Source organism: Lepus europaeus, chromosome 7, assembly GCF_033115175.1.
Source record: "Lepus europaeus isolate LE1 chromosome 7, mLepTim1.pri, whole genome shotgun sequence".
NCBI classification, from domain to species: Eukaryota; Metazoa; Chordata; class Mammalia; order Lagomorpha; family Leporidae; genus Lepus; species Lepus europaeus.
Genome location: NC_084833.1, coordinates 81,276,848 through 81,296,045, shown reverse-complemented (window position 1 = coordinate 81,296,045; position 19,198 = coordinate 81,276,848). Strand labels below are relative to the sequence as shown.

Genomic DNA, 19,198 nt, shown 5'->3' with positions numbered 1-19,198 from the left:
ATTCCAAGAAAATTCTTCTTCTTTTCCTGTCCCCTCACCTGGCCTCACTCAATGGTCCCTGGGCCAGTGGTACAGGACGTGGGCCGTTCACTCAAGGAGGAACAAGAGGTTCTGTGGTTTGGCGTTTTTCACCCATGAAATCGACAACAACAAAAAATAATCCACATGCATAAGTCTTAAAAGGAGGAAAGTTAAAATATCAGTTAATTGTAAGTGTGTGCTTCTAAATAGGAAAAACACACACACCCATTCTGGTTAGTCCCATATATATCATCTGCTCCACAAGATCCTGCCACGCAGAATATATTTTTTCACTTTTCTTTTCAGACAATTAAAGAGCCTAAACATGTTCCCTGTGGTATTTTTTTTAACTTTTATTTAATGAATATAAATTTCCAAAGTACAGCTTATGGATTACAATGGCTTCCCCCCCCCCATAACTTTCCTCCCACCCACAACCCTCCCCTCTCCCGCTCCCTCTCCCCTTCCATTCACATCAAGATTCATTTTCAATTATCTTTATATACAGAAGATCAATTTAGCATATATTAAGTAAAGCTTTCAACAGTTTGCACCCACACAGAAACACAAAGTGTAAAATACTGTTTGAGTACTAGTTATAGCATTAAATCACAATGTACAGCATGTAGTGATAAGGCTCTGCACCGAATTTGAAGAAAAATGCAAATTTCAGAATTATAAGGAAAATTAAAGACATGTATCAAGTCTGTTTTTTTTTTAAAAACAACTAACTATATGTGTTGTTAGACAATATGATCTTAATTTGAAAAGAGAAGAGTAACCCAAAAGAAAAAAACATGCAAGAGCTACATTAGTTGTGAATGGAATGGGAGAGGGAGCGGGAGATGGGAGGGTTGTGGGTGGGAGGGAAGTTATGGGGGGGGGGAGCCACTGTAATCCATAAACTGTACATTGGAAATTTGTATCTACTAAATAAAAATTTAAAAAAAGAGCTACATCAGTAATGAGGGGTTAAAAATGATTCTGGAAATGGGTCCCATCAGGCATGCTTCCTAAGTAAGGGCTGTCTCATCAGGTGTAAAGATCTGGAGCTGCTCGATTGAGCACACAGTGCTGCTACTAAATTTTCTTAAGAAAATTTGACAGGGGAAACCATCGATGGAGCATAGCCAGCAACTTGGAATTTTCTTTGTAAATAGTGATTTTCAAGATACTAATGGAAGCTTTACAACCGCAAAAGTGAGGGTGCATTTTAAACCAAAGCATCAAGATGCTGTGGGTCAAATGTGGTTCATAGCTGTTGTTTTTCTGTAACAGATACACTTCATTTTCCATCTTTGAAAGCCAATGGATGCCATTTCCCAATTCAGCCTTAGCAGCAAGAAAATCTCAGGCAGTATTTTTCTGCCAGAAACAGTTTCCCCTTTGGACTCGGGATTCTATAGCTGCTAAGGTAGCAGAGGGAAGAAGCCAGCTTATGAAGGAGTCGAGGCTGGCATACACTTTGCATCATCCCTTCAGGCCTAGTGGACAGATGGAGGTGCCCAGAAGCTGGAGGAGAGTTCTGAGGCTCGCTGGTAAGCCCTGCTCCCTTGTCGGATCACTCATTACAGACTGGATCAATGAGGGGCATCTGGGTTAAGGCAACTGTCAGAGTGAAGGATAAGGTGGAGCCAACAAGAGAAGTAATGAAGACGATGCATGGTGCAGAATACTTCCAAAGCCTTCTCCTCCATCTAATTCTCTTCTATACCCAGTGGTCTTGCCAAATCCCATGTATGCACGCACACACACACACGCACATGTGGATACATGCACACACACACATGCAGTTAGTACCAGAGATGCTGCATGCGCACTTCATTTTGCCAGAATGCCTGGATACTTCCCAGTCCCATCTGTTCTTTCTGCAATTCCTCTCCTCATCACTAATCCCCACGGCTCTCCCTCCCAATCACACTGAGCCCTTGGGCTCTGCCTTCTGATTTGGCCTAGATGAGCAGGCATTTATGCACCTGAAGAAGTCTCTAGGCTATTTTTGCTAAACTTTGAATGCCATATTGGATTTCTTCAGAGAAATTAAGCTGCAGATGGTGAACCAATATTAAGGACGTCATATGAAATGATGCCATCTTTAGGTGCCGCTGTTCACATAGCACTGATGTGTGTGTTCAGATGTGCAATTGGCACCTATCTCTTCCTTCCACTTTCTGCCAAGACTTTTTGTTTGGGGTATAATTCTGAATATTGGATGATCAAAGTAAGACAGCAGAAGTGGCTGGCAGACCAAAATCCACTATATAGATGGGCATTAGTGATAATCTAGTCTGGGAAGCATTGTGGGGCACTGGCTCACCATGTACTAACCAGGACGCAGGCTTCGGCATCAGCTTGCCCAGCTTGCCATCCCTCTCCCACACTGGCAGCTGTGTGTCTGTGGGCCAGTTACTTAGCTTCACTAATTTTCAGCTTCCTCATCTGTAAAATAAAACTTATTAAATAATAAAGTTAAAATCCTTAGCTTGGTTCCTGACATATCCAAAATGTCCAAATACTATTACTCTTGTTGTCAGCTCCAAGAATGGTGCCTAGAGTAGCATATGTGTTCAGTAGTATAGCCTTGTTTCCTTCCCATCCTAAGAACTCTCTCTAATATTTCTAATTACTTGGACAACAAAAATTGTCAAATGTCTATGCCTCACCCTGTCATCTGCCAGAATAGGAAACTGATGCTCATAAGGTAGGCAATTTGTTGAAAGACTCATCTTGATAAGCAACCCTTCATCAGGAATTGTTATTGATAGGATGATATTCACCCTTGCTTCTCAGACTGTTACATGGATTAGCATGGTGAGCTCTACCTGGAAGATGGTTAGGAATGCGGGACTGTAGTAATCAGTGAGGTTGCTGCTTGGGAAGCTTGCATCCCATATCAGAGTACCTGGCTTGAGTCCTGGGTACTCAGCTTCCTATCCAACTTTCTGCTAATGTGCACCCCGGAAGGCAGAAGGTGATAGCTCAGAACTTGGGTTCCTACCCTCCATGTGGGAGACCTGAATGAAATTCCTGAATCCTGGTTTCAGTCTGGCCCAGCCTTGGTGGTTGTAGGCATTTGGGGAGTGAGTCAGACAGCAGATGGAAGACTGATTCATTCTTTCATTCATTTTCTTTCGTTCTCCTTCTCTTTCTCTGCCTTTTAAACAAAATGGAAAATTTGAAAATGCAGGCTCTTCCAGTCTAGGTAACTTGTACATACACTACATTTTAAACAGTCTGGTTTTAGATCATTGTTAGCTTTTAATCTTAGTTGTGCACTGGAATCATCTGGGAAGTTTTCAAAAATACTAATGGCAGAATCCCACACCCAGAGATTCTCAATTATTTGGTATGGTTTTGGGCTTTGGCATAGGGATTTAAAAATCTCCCAGGTGAGTCTAGCATTCTGTCAAGAGTGAGGCGTAGAACACCACCTGCACGGTGATGCTTCTGTTTCCCGCACAGAAGCTTATCTGGATGTGAAGCACCTTGGGAAGAGCCAAGAAGACACAATAAAGCCCCATGTCCGCCCTCAGGAAACTCACAGTTCAGTGAGGGAGAGACATAAGAATTGTGATAAGCAGAGCACAAGATGGGATCACCCAAGAGAATGCTGAGTGTCCTAGAGACAGAAAGAGCAATGCTGAATTGTGCAACTGGAAAAGGAATGTTACATCTGTACTAGCCTTTAATGGTGGGTAAGGTTCTAAGATATTTAGAGAAAAAAGTGAAAATGTCAAATCTCCATGTGAAATTAATGAAACAGAAGCTTAAAGTAAAAGGTAAACTTGGGTTTAAATCCTGACTCTGTCACTTATTTTTTTTTCCTTTAATTATTTAGTGGAATGATGAGAGACACAGAAAGAGGGGGTGAGGTAGGAGAGTGGGAGAGAGGGAAACAGACCTCCCATTGCTGTTCACTCCCAAAATGTCTGCAAAGGCAGGAGCTGGGTGAAGTCAGGAGCCTGGATCTCAATCTGAGTCTGCTACATGAGTGGCAGGAATCCAAGGCCTGGAGCCATCACCTGCTGTCTCCCAGGGTGCACATTTGCAGGACGCTGGATCAGATTCCCAAATCCAGGCACTCTCAGATACGGGATGTGGGTTTCTCGAGTAGCATCTTTTGTGTATATGTGTGTGTGCTGTTACTGTTTTAATAGAAACACCACTGCATTTGTTACAGTGAATAGTAAATGAGAGGCAATACTTCAAGAGGGGTGCAGGAAGCTTTTTCATCCACAAAATGACACAACAGACAAGTACTTTCACTACCCATGCCTTTGCTTCTGTTTTTCTTTTGAACTCTGTTCTCTTCCCCATCAGTCTGCTGCTCCAAGAATGGAATTTTTCCTTCAATTTTTTTATTTGTTAGAAGGCTAGTCTGTTAACTTGCTTTAACATCCCTAAGTTAACTGAGGAACCTGGATAAGTCTTCTTTGATTTCAGTTTCATCCCAAGGCCCATGAATGTTTTCCTTAAAAAGCTGCAGGCGAATGAGGTAGAAAGGGCAGAGACATGAGATGGCTCCCATGACCCTAATGGACAGCAGCCTCCCAAGGCTGAAAGTGCAAAGAGCAATGTGACCCCCACATAACTGCTGGGGGTACATGCCTTCAGAGTTTTCTGCAACATGGGTCACAAGGCAAAAATCTAGATGGCAAATGTCATCATGATGAAGGCATGTAGGGACCGGGGAAGGCATGAGGCTAGGCAGATGGAAGCAAAGATGGCCAGGTTCAACGACAGCATGCTGGACACAATGGCAGCACTGGCACCGTAGTCAAAGAAGATGAGGTGGCTTAAGAGCATGAAGACTGATGCGGCATAGATGGTGTCAGGGCCGACAGATCCTGTAAGGGTCTGTAGCACTGGGGAAGAACCATAAGTGAAAGTAATGAAAACCAGAGCCCTCCTCAGGTCAGCTCACTGGGTCTGCCCACTCTTCTTCTACCCTTCACCTCCATCAATGAGATTGAACAAAATGTACCCAATCAATGGAAAAGCCATGCCAGTCCCAAAAAGCCAGTGAGGTGACAGAAGACTCTCGTCCATATACCACCAAATAAACAAAAAAACATAGATACTGCAGAGCTGCTGTACCATGACACTGGACTCAAATACTACAGCCCAATATTGGTATTTCTAAGCATAGATATTTTTCCAGAGCTCTTCCAGGAACCTCCGGTCTACCTAGTTACCAGGGAAAGGCTGTCGCTCATTTAAGACCTTCTGCACCTGACCTCCTTGGTGTTAGTTACAGGTTGGGCACACATTATCCTCTCCTTCACTCAGGCCAGTTCAATCTCCCTTGCAAAAGTCCATGTGTTCTTGTTCTTTATGAGGTTTTGAAGACAGACCTCTCTGGAAATTCCATGCTGTGCTATGGTTGACATTCTACTGACCTCTACATATTTTCAAAGGCAGCAACCCAGGCTAGGTCTGTAAAGATGAATTTGTTCTCTGGGCAGGACAACACAGTCAAGTTCCTTATTTCTTCCATGAAGATCATGATAGGTTTTGTTTTCCAAGCCTATTACACTGGGAGCCCCCCCCCCCCCAATGCAGCATGGCCCCCAGCTCGGGCATCTCACGCTGCCAGCTGGGCAAAAGGGTCTACAGTACCGAAAAGTGCAATGCATGCCAGCAGGGTTGGGGACTGGACCAGCGTCAGCTAGGGGAGGGGAGGGCAGGGTGTCCCCAGGGGTGCCCTACTCTCCCTCTGGGACCTCTGCTGGCCCCTACCCCTCACCCAGCCTTGGGCCAGCAAGGAACCACAGAGGAGGAGGAGGCCCAGGAACTACTGCCCACAGGGGGCCCACCTGCCCACAAGTTCCTAGGGCTGCATGGCCAAGGCAGCCCAAGTGGCATCTTAACTGCTATGCCAAACATCTGCCCCTTTGTAGTAAAAACACAGAGAATTTACATAATGTCTCTAATCTCGGTTTGTCATATACGAAATGGGGTTAGTATCAAGTTTCCCGTTGGCTTTGTTAGAAATAATATCGATGAAGTATTTAGCATGGTGTGTTATACTTAGCAGATTTGATTTGAAAAGCAGAAACAGCATCTATAAAAAGCAGTGAATTCTATTTTATTTTTATTAATAACTGTAAGAGCACTTGGGTACTACTTCTGACTATATTCAAAAAGAAAATCTTAGAGTCTCTAATAGTATTTCACTGTCTATTCTTTGCAAAGAAGTACCATCTCTAAAAAATTTTATTGTCTCTAGTCACCCCAACAATGTCTGGAAATTTAATAACCAGATAACTAAAAGTTGAAGTTGTTTGTTCAAATGAACTATAAAGTTCTTTAATTCCTGCCACACTCTAGAGGTGTGAAAACAGCCACTGCACTCGCCTTAGAAATCATTTCACTGCGAATAATTTGTTTCTACATCTGTTTTCATGTGACAGATACAATCAGGAGGGTGGATAAAGTGCAAATTACTCCAAGAATGTGTAAAGTCTTGAAAATGTATGTGTGCTTTGTAGCTATACAATTCCTTAAGATCATTTCTGCTCTATAATTTATACAAGACCTTTTAGGTTACAGCAATGTTTTGAAACCAAATTTTTAAAAATCTGGGGAAAATATCACTTGTTATAGAGAACCTTAAACGTTATCAGAAGAATGATAATGCATTCTAAAAAAACCCCCACACATTTTCCAGTTAATTTTCACATGGTTAAAACCTTTCCTTTTGTCCTAAATTTATGTATGCATTATAAAATCACATCATCTTTCATTTGCCATCTCTGAGAACATGGAGTAGTTTCATAACTGGTTGAAGTTTACCTTTGTACTATCTAGGTCCATTAGTAGGATACAAAGGTTTCAGGAGAACAGTTAATATACTCAAGACAAACCATTTGCAGAAGTACTCTAGCAACCACCACTTTGATGTTTAAATTGCAAACAGACTATGTAACCTATGTAAGTATTCATTAGTCTGTCCAAGCAGGTCTTCTGTTGGGCAACACTATGTTAATAGTAGCATTAACTTCATATATTTATTTGAAAACATTAAACGTGTGGTTCTTGAAATGTTCTAGAACCCACATTTTCAATTGCTATAAAATCCTCCTCACAGGAGTGCGTTGCAGTGCAGTGGGTTAAGTTGACATTGTGGACACTTGCATCTGATATCACTGTGCTGGTTAAAGTCCCTGCTGCTCCACTTCCAATCCAGCTTCCTGCTAATGCTCTGGGAAGCCAGTGGATGATGGCTCAAGTAGTTGAATCTGTCACCCACGTGGAAGACCCAAATGTAGTTTCTGCCTCCTGGCCGCCTGACATGGTCCTGGCTGTTGTGGCAATTTGGGGAGTGAACCAGTGGATGGAAGATCTCTCTGTGTTGCCTTCTTTTTCACTATGCCTTTCAAGACAACCAACAAACAAATATTTCATAAAAATCCTCCTTGCTAAGGGTCTGCATTAATATTATTTCATGGTTTATTCTTTGTGAAGAAATACCATCTATGGAAAAAATGATGAAATTTGACTTTAATCAATTTATCAACACAGTGCAAATAGCCTCCTTCTCACTAAGGGTAAGATGATATTTTTTTCTCATATGAAAGTAAATGTAAATAAGAGGACAAGAATCACGTATAATTCCTTGGAAGAAATGCTGAACTAATTCAGAGAAGAAAGGTTCTTTTCTTCTATGCTTTTGTAGAGAATTTATGAACAATTCCATTGTATCATTTTGTATTCTGTTTGCATGTTTGTTTTGTTCAATAGACTGTGGCCTCTCCAGGGCAACCATGCTTTTATTCATTTAAGGTTTATTAAAGGAATACCTTTAAAGAGGTCAGTCTTTCATGCTTAACATAGTGCTTAGTATATGAAGAGGAATCAATCAATATTGGTCTACTGAATGAATAAACTATAACAATATATAATCGATTGAATAATGAGATAAAAATTATATAAGGCTAATAAAATGTGTGTGCCCATGTACACACACATACCACAATCCAAGGCAAGCAATGGTCCATATATGTGGGAATATTCACTTAGCATTTGTATTATGGCTTATAAAGCCTTCTTGACTTTTGGGGAAAGCTTCCAAATAAATTCCAAATGAAATTATGCACTGTGATAATTATTGTTTTGGGTTTTTAACAAAAAATGTTACAGGTTCATAAAAAGCCATGCTTTTTTGTATCATATGTCAGAGCCTGCAGTCTGTGGTTAATTGAGGTTAGTGGGGGGAAATGGCAGGTTGCCAATGCTAATGAGTTTTTCTTGACTCTTTCTAATATGCATTTTATTTCTCTTTTGCTTTTGCTTTTTGTTTAACTAAATTATATTATTTATCCACAAATCTGCCACATAGAAGCAGGAACTGGTAACCAGTCAGGGAGGGCTCTGCCCATATTTCATTTCCATAAACACATTGAAAGAGTGGGGAGGGGGGCCGGCGATGTGGCTCAGCGGGTTAACACCCTAGCCTGAAGCGCTGGCATCCAATATAGCCGCTGGTTCGAGACCTGGCCGCTCCACTTCCGATCCAGCTCTCTTGGCCTGGGATAGCAGTGGAAGATGGCCCAAGTCCTTGCCCCTGCACCTGCATGGGGGACCCAGAGGAGGCTCCTGGCTCCTGGCTCCTGGCTCCTGGCTTCAGATTGGTGCAGCTCCAGCCATTGTGGCCAACTGGGGAGTGAACCAATGGATGAAAGACCTCTCTCTACCTCTCCTCTCTCTGTGTAACTCTGACTTTCAAATAAATAAATAAATCTTTAAAAAAATAAAAAAGAAAGAGTGGGGAGGGAAAGAAAACAGGAAGGGGAAGCTTGTAAAACTCAAGTGAGTCTGAACTCACAAAGCTCTCCCTGGTAAACCTCAAAATGGAGGATGAGCCCCAGACCTCACAGGGTCACATGCCCTACCTGGAGTCTGAAGAATTACTCCTTCCAAAACGCTACCAAGAATCTAGCAAGGACTATACTAACGGTGTCCATCAGCCACGTCTAATCAAAAGGGTGAGTGGGGAGAGAGATTTTAGTTTCTTATCCAGAAAAAGACAAAAGCAGTAACAACAAAAACACAGTCAATCATGGTAAGAGTTAGGTAAGCCGGGGAAGAAAGCAGAGAGCAGCAAGTACTGTATCTGTGAGACTGGGAGTGGTAGGTGAGCAGCCCAGAGAGCTGCTGTAGAACCTCTCACTGGATCTTGAATATTCCACATTTATTAAAAAAAAATCAACAAATAGTTTCATTTACAAATTGCTATATTATAAGGAGCTGGGTCTGACTGCTCAATTTGTGCCCATAGGCAGTTTAGTATAATTATTTTCTTGGCTCTTCTTTACTCATTACCATGGTGGAGGTTGAAGGTTAATTCAAGTTCCCCTCCTGTTTCAGGGCTGGGAGTTTTGACAGAAGAACTGAAGTGGCACGGCCCTTGGCAAGTTTAGAGTTAAGGTGTGCAGCTGGTGGTGGGTCTGCTAGGCAACCACGCTTGGGTCCCTCTGCCTCTCCTTCTGTACTCCTTTACTCCTCTTCCCAAGATTGACCTCCATCCTCTCCCATGCAGTCAGCCGTGAGGCCAGAAGCATCGTCGTAAGACATTTATTTAACATTTTTAGTAGTATTCTCTTTTAAGGACTAAAGATCCACAATAGGTAAGGTACACAAGAAGTATCCATTTATAAACCAACTGGCAACACAAACATGCCATCAGATTAACAGAAATGCTTGTCTTTTTTGTTCACACTCTGAGAAATTCACTATCTTCTGAACAAACGGCTGTCACCAAGGCTGAGAATGAATGTGTAAACCATTCACAACACTATGTCAGTTCTTCATTCTCAGTGAAAACGAGTTCAATGCTACTGTGGTTGTAATTAGGGGATAATTAGTACTTGTATATGTCGAAGCTACATGTCATGGAACTGGCACCTGGTTTAGCATCCACTCAACAAGATTATTCACTTTTACTGTAATTTTAATTCTTTGGAGTTACATTAATGCCTTGGCACTAGAAAACCTGGGTCTCAAGCTAGCTCAGCTAAGGTTTGGAATGATATGAACAGGTTTTATTCTTTACACAGAAAAGAAAGTTGTGGGAAGGGTTTTGCATTAACAAACTGAAGCTTTAGAAAGGACAGAGGCAGGCAGGATAGGTTCCACAGTCTCATCAGCCAATGTGGACTTCGGCCTTTTTTGGAGTAGCTCTGGGTTTTTGATACAGTGTGAACTACAACGTGGACCCCACCCACCACTAGGTTGGCATTGGAGTACTTGACTTTCAAGGAATGATGAAGAATGGGGAAAGGGCAGTGAATAGATATACCTATATGAATGCAGGCTCTGGTAGAATCATAGAGATTATATGGGGGCAGACAGGCATCAGCCTTTAACAACACCTGGGGTGCAAGTTCTATTTGGTTAGAATGGGCGCAAGTTTGCCAGGTAGACAAGCAGACACATCATATCTAATATGATGGGAGAAACACACAGGCAAAAAGGACCCCCAATCTGTCTTTAAGTCACTTTAGGAGATCTTAAAGGAAGCTTTGGAATTTTGTTTTATATGCTGTTGTGTATGCATATATACAAATATCTGGAATGGAAGGAAAATGATACCTTTCTCCTTGCAAGTGTGCAGTAAGTCAGCTCTGTAGGGGCTTTCTTAACTTTTAATGTGGTTGTGCTTTTACAAGGAACAGCATTGTGGGCGACAAGGGGAAAATCCCCTGACAGGCATAGGTCACACTAGAAGGAAGTGCCTGATCCTGACAAAGCAGTGGGTCAGGATAAGACTAGAGCAGCAGTGAGATACTATTCCAACAGAGTTTTCTCCCACAAGCCTGCCTTCTCTTGGCAGCAGCACACCTCTTAGTGACCAGCCATTCCAGTTTGCCCAACACTGTCCTATTTCTTACATGAAAGTTTTAGCCTCATGTCCCAGGAAATCCCTCAGTATAGGGAAAACTGGGATGGCTGGTCCCCCTAGTTTTAGATTCCAACCAAATGCTGGGTCTCTGTGACTTTTCCAACACATTTCCAAGGCTGTCCCCACGTGAGAGTGTCCTGTACTGTGCCCTGGTGTCTACTTTGATTTGCAGATGAGAAAGGTTAAAGGTCAGAGAGGAGCAGCTATTTATCAAATTCATTTGCACAGTGCTTAGCTCCAAACGGGTAACACCTCTGTTCAAGAGGACTTGAATTGCTTTATGACTTCTCTTCGTCTTTGTCACATAATCACATGTTTCTAAAAGCTCTCCATGGTCTCCTTCTAATGCAGCGAAAAACTAATGTCATTTTCTGATTAGTCTCTACATTGCAGGTGTGGTATGCTGAGTATTTTACATGCAAAATTCCATTTAATTCCCATAACAATTCTAAATTGCTAAATACTATTATTATCTCCATTTTACAGATCAGGAGATTGCAAAGGCTAAGTGACTTGCTGAAGGATTTGCAATTAGTAAAGAGCAGAGATTTAAAACTCTATCAAGTTGTCTGATATAGAAATCTTTATTTTTAACCATGAGGACACAAGGATACAAGAATCCTTTATTTTAATTCTTATATTCCACGACCTATAAAAAATTACTCCATGATTTATCCAAAATATTTGAAAATGCATGGGAATGATTTTCGCATCTTCATCCTGTATTCCTATTCTATCCCATTGTTTCATTTCCTTCAAATCGGTTTCAGACAGAGTCTGCATTTCGTTTTTGCTTCATAGTAGGTTTGGGGTCCCATGTCCCTCCCTCCCACTCCAATACGGCTTCAAGGAAAGTGCAAATTAGATATATGGGCAGTATTTTTGTCTGAAGGAGTTGTTACCTATAACAACTGAATTAAATGTCCTGTGGGGAACCCAGTAACTGAAGTGGACCCAAAGGGTTTCTCTAAGAACTCTGTCCAAGGCCTTCACCACTGTGATTTTTTGTTAGTTCTTTCTGAGGAGCCTCCTTCAGGTTCTGCCCTCCTCTGGTTCAATCTCTTGATAACCTCTTTCTTTTAAAAGCAAAGTCTTGATACCTAACATACATTCCAGTCACCAAAGTATTGGCAATTTGTCACCAGCTTCCAGCTACTCTGTATTTCTTTTTTTTTCTTTTTCTTTTTTGACAGGCAGAGTGGACAGTGAGAGAGAGAGACAAAGAGAAAGGTCTTCCTTTGCCGTTGGTTCACCCTCCAATGGCTGCCGCGGCTGGCGCGCTGCGGCCAGCACACCACGCTGATCCGAAGGCAGGAGCCAGGTGCTTCTCCTGGTCTCCCATGCGGGTGCAGGGCCCAAGCACTTGGGCCATCGTCCACTGCACTCCCGGGCCATAGCAGAGAGCTGGCCTGGAAGAGGGGCAACCGGGACAGAATCTGGCGCCCCAACCGGGACTAGAACCTGGTGTGCTGGCGCCGCAAGGCGGAGGATTAGCCTATTGAGCCACGGCACCGGCCTTGTATTTCTTCTTGTTGCCTGACCGCATAAAACTCATTCCTGCCTTAAGCCTTTGTTCCTGACCTTCCCTTGGTCAATGTTGTTCTTCCCGCCTTCCTCAACCAGGTGTCTGTGTAGTTAATTCTCCCTTTATCAAACAGACCTCAGTTCAGATGTGACCTCCTGAGATCCCTTCCCTTCTCTGGTCAGCACACCCAGAGTCTCCCTCACCCCTTGTTTCTTCCCATCCTGTTTGTCTGGAATCAACCACTTGGAATGTATGTCCACTTGCCTACTGTCCACATACTTCCCTAGAACAGGAGCCCTGAGAAGCAAGTGCTCCCTCTCTGCCCTACGCACTGTCACATCCGCAGCACCCAGAAGTGCTGTGTCACAGCAGATCCTTGATAGAAATCTGCTGAGTAAAGAATGAATGCCTCTTTGAAAGATACTTGTGAACTTTCTAAAGTCCCCCTGTTTTTGCACTTAAAAGTTTACATATTTTTTGTCCTATTTTGACTTTTCACAGGGAATATTTTCAGTACCATCTTTTACTCTTGTCCTGAAGTTCTAAAAGGGTCTGGATGCTCTCCATCAGGGTATTAACCTGGAAGACAGTCAACAGGAGTAGGAAAGGTCTGAGTTTAGTTCCAAGCCTCCCAGCGTTCCCAGCTAAATGACTTTAGGCAAGTGATTACAACTCTTTCAGCTTCAGTTCTTGTATTACCAACACACTGAGAAAGCTCATTGCTATCTACAGGCACCATGAAAAATATAAAATGGGATGAAATGTGCACAAAACACAGTATACCAAGTACTCACTGTGTTCTTTGCTTTTCCTCTATATAGTTGTTAAATATATATATATAACTACTATAGTTTCACAGTTACCCAGCTATAAATACAAATCACTGAAATTACTAATTTGAAGATAGAGAACTTGGAATACATTCAGAAAAACCTTGGAATTTGCTATCCTCTTTACAAAAAAAAAAAAAAAATCAGAAATCTTATGGGGCCAACTATCAGGAAAAGTCATTATTGAAAGCTTGATCCCAGGCTTCGAGATCGGCATCGTGCGGGCAGGAAATTCCAAGGAGATGGATATAATTTCTGCCCTCAGACAAAAGAGGTCCGTGTGAAGATGAAAAGATCTTATCTCATTTGGGTCAAAGGGCTGGTTTCATATCTCAAAGTTCATTTTCACCTACTGCAAATGAAATCATCAGAGCAGCTCTCTACTCCTCTGGGCAAGCATCACTTACATATGCCTATAAATCCCTTTTGTTTGGCCAATATCCTTCCCTCTCATGCTTTTCCCAGATGTTTGCTCGATCAAGGACAAAATCTTAAGGCAGGAATAACCTTTATGTGAGAATGGAATAGGAAGAACTTCAGAGTAAGGGGAATCAGTCATAAATTATCAAATTTATCCACATAAACTTGGTTGGTCTTGGCAAGCCAGGGGTTCGAAGTTTCTAGTTGTCTCTTTTCTTCCGCTTGGCCCGTTTTTGGTAAGAGCTTGTAAGACTTTTGGTAAGAAAGTCTGCTGTGGAAGATAATGGAAAAGGACCCAGAGTTCAGAGAATGGAGATTTACATCCATGTTTCTCCTCTTAAATACTCTATGATCTTATACAAGTCACATGACCAGTAGGAGTAGTAGTAATTACTGTAACCGCACAGATAGTCCACTGATCATCATTCATGACGTCCTTGCCAATGGGTCTTTATTATTATTTTTTAAGATTTATTTATTTACTTGAAAGTCAGAGTTACACACAGAGAGAAGGAGAGGCGGAGGGGGTAAGAAGGGAAGAAGGGAGGGAGGGAGGGAGGGAGGGAAGGAGGGAAGGGGGGAGAGAGAGGGAGAGAGAGAGAGAGAGAAAGAGAGAGAGAGAGAGGTCTCCCATCTGCCGGTTCACTCCCTAGATGGCTGCTATGCCAATCTGAAGCCAGGAGCCAGGAGCTCCTTCCAGGTCTCCCATGTAGGTGCAGGGACCCAAGGACTTGGGCCATCTTCTACTGCTTCCCCAGGCCATAGCAGAGAGCTGGATTGGAAGTGGAGCAGCCGAGACTCAAACCAGCACCTATATGGGATGCCGGCACTGTAGGCAGTGGCTTTACCTGCTATACCACAGTGCCAGCCCCTGCCACCAGGTCTTTAGTACCCTACTGATTAAAGTCCTCACTCAACCTAATAATCAGAGCCTTTTGTTAAGACCCCAGCCTTCCTTTCTAGTCCAACTCCCCTTTGTACTGAGCCTGTAGATGGTGTTGCAATAAATATAAGTTGGATGGCAATGACAAAGTCCAAATAAGCCCACTTTCAAATAAAATTATTTAAAATAAAAATATCACTTTCAGAAAAAAATTTCAGTGCTAAATATAGAAATGTGAATGAAAAAGAATATGCAAGAGCCTGGCACTGTGGCACAGTGGGTTAAGCCACTATCTGCAGTGCCGGTATCCCATATGGGCACCAGTTCGAGTCTCTGCTGCTCCACTTCTGATCCAGCTCCCTGTTAATATGCCTGGGAAAGTGTTGGAAGATGGCTGAGATCCTTGGGCCTCTGTACCCATGTGGGAGACCCAGAAGAATCTCCTACCTCCTGGCTTCAGCATGACCCAGCCCCAGCCATTGCAGCCATTTGGAGAGTGAACCAGCAGATGCAAAATCTCTCTCTCTGTAACCTTTCAAATAAATCTTTTATTTTTTAAAGATTTATTTGAGAGATAGAGTTACAGACAATGAGAGTGAGAGACAGAGAGAAAGGTGTCCCTTCCACTGGTTCACTCCCCAGATAGCCGCAATGGCTGGAGCTGTGCCGATCCAAAGCCAGGAGCCAGGAACTTCCTACAGGTCTCCCACTTGGGTTCAGGGGCCCAAGGACTTGGGCTATTTTCCACTGCTTTCCCAGGCCATAACAGAGAGCTAGATTAGAAGAGGAGCATCCAGGACTAGCCAGAACCGACGCCCATATGGGATGCCAGCACCACAGGCCGAGAATTAACCCACTGTGGCACAGTGCCGGCCCCTCAAATAAATAAATCTTAACAAAAAGAATACACAATAAGATCTCTGGCCAGTCTATGATTAAAAGTCCATCCCATTTTGACTAAGATCCACTTCTTCTCAGTCTTAACCATTTCAAAACCCAGTATAAATTTCATCTCGTTCATTAAATCACTCAACAATAATGTATTGAAATTAAATGCTACCAGGCTAGGCACTAGGGATCTTTATCTTCTTCAGAAAATTTTCAAGGGTGACTCTTTGGATGTGATTCCTGCCATTTCATGTCCTTGAGTGTGAATTGTCTTTGTGACAGTCATGCAAATCTCAGCCATATTTAAGATGAACAGAATCAGACAAACAGAATTCCAGTCCAAGCCTTTCTCTACTTGCTGTGTGAAATCGGAGAGACTCTTTTTTCCTTATCTGTTAGGTGGGGAATGATACAATCTCATGTGCTTATTGGAAATATAAACTATATAAAATATCTAGCATGAAGGTTAGACATTTTAGGTGATGAGTGTATCTGAATACATGCTTTACCCTTGATTCAGTTGAGCAAAAACTAAACCAGTTCCCTTTTGGAATAGTCTTCATCTTGGTGAAGTGCACGGTATTAGAACAAAGGTAACAACAATTATCACAACCTGAAACAGATACTTTCTGTATGCTGCTTTGCAGGCATTCAATGGTTCGTTTTATGGCTTCCATTTCTATACTTATCACCCCCTCCCTCGTTATTATCATGTGGACCAGGATCTCACAAGAGGTCTCTCCTGTCAATGGTCTCAGAATGAAAACAGAAAATAGCAGAGCATCCAGGCAGCAAGATCCTCTTTGCAACTCCCCTGTTAAAGTGTGAGACTGGAGTAATCACCCCAAATTACCCAATCAATCTAAAAGGGGAGATCATCTTTTCTCCTGAAAAACCCTTAAACAAGAAATAGTGTAAGAGAAATGAATCTTGTGTTTCACTTCTCTCAGAATTGTTTTCAACAGAGAATACCATCAAGTGAAATTTAAGTTCAATTTGACCCAAGTTCTCGTAAGATAAACACACCTCAAATGGAGGGTGATGGGAACCTCATTACTTAGAATTGGACAAATAACCTAAGGCAGCATGATTATAACCTGGCAGCCGCAATGGTTTGCTTAGCAAACTGTCTGAACCTCTACTGGGAACATTTAACACCACTTGTATTTTGAAATCACAGGCTACATCTACAGGCTGTAAAGACTGTTATCTCTCCGATTCATTGCAGTTGCACAAACACCCAGTTAATTCAGCTATAACACATCTGCCCAGAGAAATATTTACTTTTGGAGCCTCCTGTGTATGCTTTAAATTTCTCCTAATTGCTACCCATTGAGTTCTAAGTTTAAGTGCTGTTGAGATGGACGGTAGGTGCTTCTATACCGAGTTCACCACTAAGCAGTCACAAAGCACAGATTCTCAAATGACCTAGCAAACACATTTAGAATTGTTTTCTTTCTCCAACTGCACAGATGAGATTCTCTCTGAACCTAAGAGGATGTTTTTCTCACTACTCATTGGATCCTCAGTATAGCAAACAGATAATAAATGTTTCTCAAGAACAACAAAGAGAATAACTCTCAACGCTTCCTGCTCGAGAATTAGATTTCCTGACTACTGAACGTGTAGGAAATGAATCCTCAGGACACCTTTTCAGATTATGAAGGTAACAAGCATTCTTATCCCATTAAAATGATAAGAAAACTGAGTCAGAGGGCGATCCATTCCAGAGGGGCAACAAAGAGCACAACTTAGCAGTTCTAATTCTCAGAGGAGATAATAATTATGAAGACATCTTAATGAACAGAACTCATTTATCCTACTCCTTCCCAAATTCCATTTATGTATATTTTTTTCTAGACAGTTTTGTGCCTTTAAGAAGAAACATAAAATAATATCATTAAGGACCAAGAGGCAGGGTTGGGGTCAGGGGCGTCATAACATCTTGACCTCAGTTTCTCAATAATTTGCAATGGGACCCATGCTTCTCGTATACCACAGTGCACACCATAAAGCTCTTCCTTTATCTCTTTTTCCTACATGTCAGGAGCTCATGGTTATAAGAGACATCAATATCCCAATACTCCATCCTCCACATCTCCAAATTCTTCTTCCTTTTGCCCTCACACCCAGCACCTTGTCTGTATCATGAGAAGTATTCCTATCAGTAAACTGAATAAACCAGGACAAGTCGAGGAAAACTCTTCACTCACCTCATTTCCTAACAATCTTTATATTTGGGACCATCTTATTTCAGTTTCCCTGGAATGTTCTTTCTTGTTAATAGTGATAATGTCATAGCTAAGAAAATAAGATGATAGTACAGTATCTAAGGAACTAGCTTACCACCCCATGAACATTTAGGTATCTTAATTGCAAACTTTCTGGGAAAGAAAACACAACTCATCCTTCTTCGCATATGAACACATATAAGCTACCCTCTACTTAGAAGTCTCCTTAATCCCCATTCTCAGCCAGGATAATTTACATAGTCTTCTTTGCATTCATGCAGCTCCACAAGGAAGCACCTATTATTGGTGATGTACTTGTCTGAACCTGACAGTGACTTTTCTAAAGACAAGGACTTTGTTTCCAATACCAAATACAGTGTAGCCCATAGTAAGTATGCAATAGAGATTCGTTGTATGAAAGCTTTCAAAATAAAAAAAATGGAGTCACTTATTGAACTCATAAAAAAGTAAGATTTGGGAGGTCATGGAAGAGCGCTGTCATGCATCTTTGCCTGACTAAACAAATGAACACACAAAAGTCTCTACTGCAACCACAACCTCACACAAAGGCCTCCAAAGCCTTGTCACAGTGCGGGGTGGGGTAGGGAGATATCTACGAGGATGTCTACTGGGCAACTGCCTGGTCAACTTCAAACTGATGTTAGCTTTGTTACTGATCCTCATACCCAAGGATAACTGTTTTGGAACAATGTAGGCAACCTTCCTCATTTTACCTTAAAAGATCCTTGTTCTCTCCCCATCACCCAGATATGCTCATAATCTATCATGACACTTATATCTAGGATGAGTGAATCCTCTGCCATTCAATTTAGGTTGACAGATGAATATCTATAGTAGGTATTCATTAACATTTACTTAATTGGGCATTGTTGGGTATTTAAAAATAAATTAAAATAACACATGGAAAAGTTTGGTAGCTTGATGATTTCTTTGCAGAGTATAAATTGGTCTTATAAAGTTGAGGAAATAATTTTCAATTTAATTCCTTTTGTAATCAATATGGAAAATTAGCCTGATGTTCTGATCCCAAGGACCAAAGGAAAATAGCATAAATCAAAAGTCAAATCAAACTGAAAGAATTTTAAATAATGACCCCATATAGAACAAGCATAATTACTAGAGTTGGGAAGAATCTTATAAGTCATCTAAGAATCAGCATACAAATCAGTTTTGTAATATTCCTACAGTAGTCAATCAACCTCTGCCTGAATTCTCCTCACGGCTCCATGAAGGGTCTCCCCTCACTTCTGAATCCAAAGTTGGAGTCATAAGTTCCTCCACATAGCAACTGAAATATGTGTTTCTATAATGTTTACCTACTGGGCCTCCAGCAGAACAAGGGAAAATCTAATCCTTTTTGGTAGAGCACTTGTTTGAATACTTAATACAAACATCACACTTGTTTGTATTTCAAGGATAAATGCCTAAGTTCTGATTTCAGAATTTCAGATCACATCTTATGGTCACCCTCTTCTA

General features: G+C 41.8%; 1 protein-coding gene and 1 pseudogene across 2 annotated transcripts in view; both read right to left on the bottom strand.

Annotated features, from left to right (window-relative positions):
- Positions 1-19,198, bottom strand: part of FAT3 (FAT atypical cadherin 3) — a 533,836-nt gene that overhangs the window by 202,272 nt on the left and 312,366 nt on the right. The gene's annotated exons all lie outside the window — the stretch shown is intronic.
- Positions 4,427-5,360, bottom strand: LOC133764630 (phosphatidylinositol N-acetylglucosaminyltransferase subunit C-like; annotated as a pseudogene).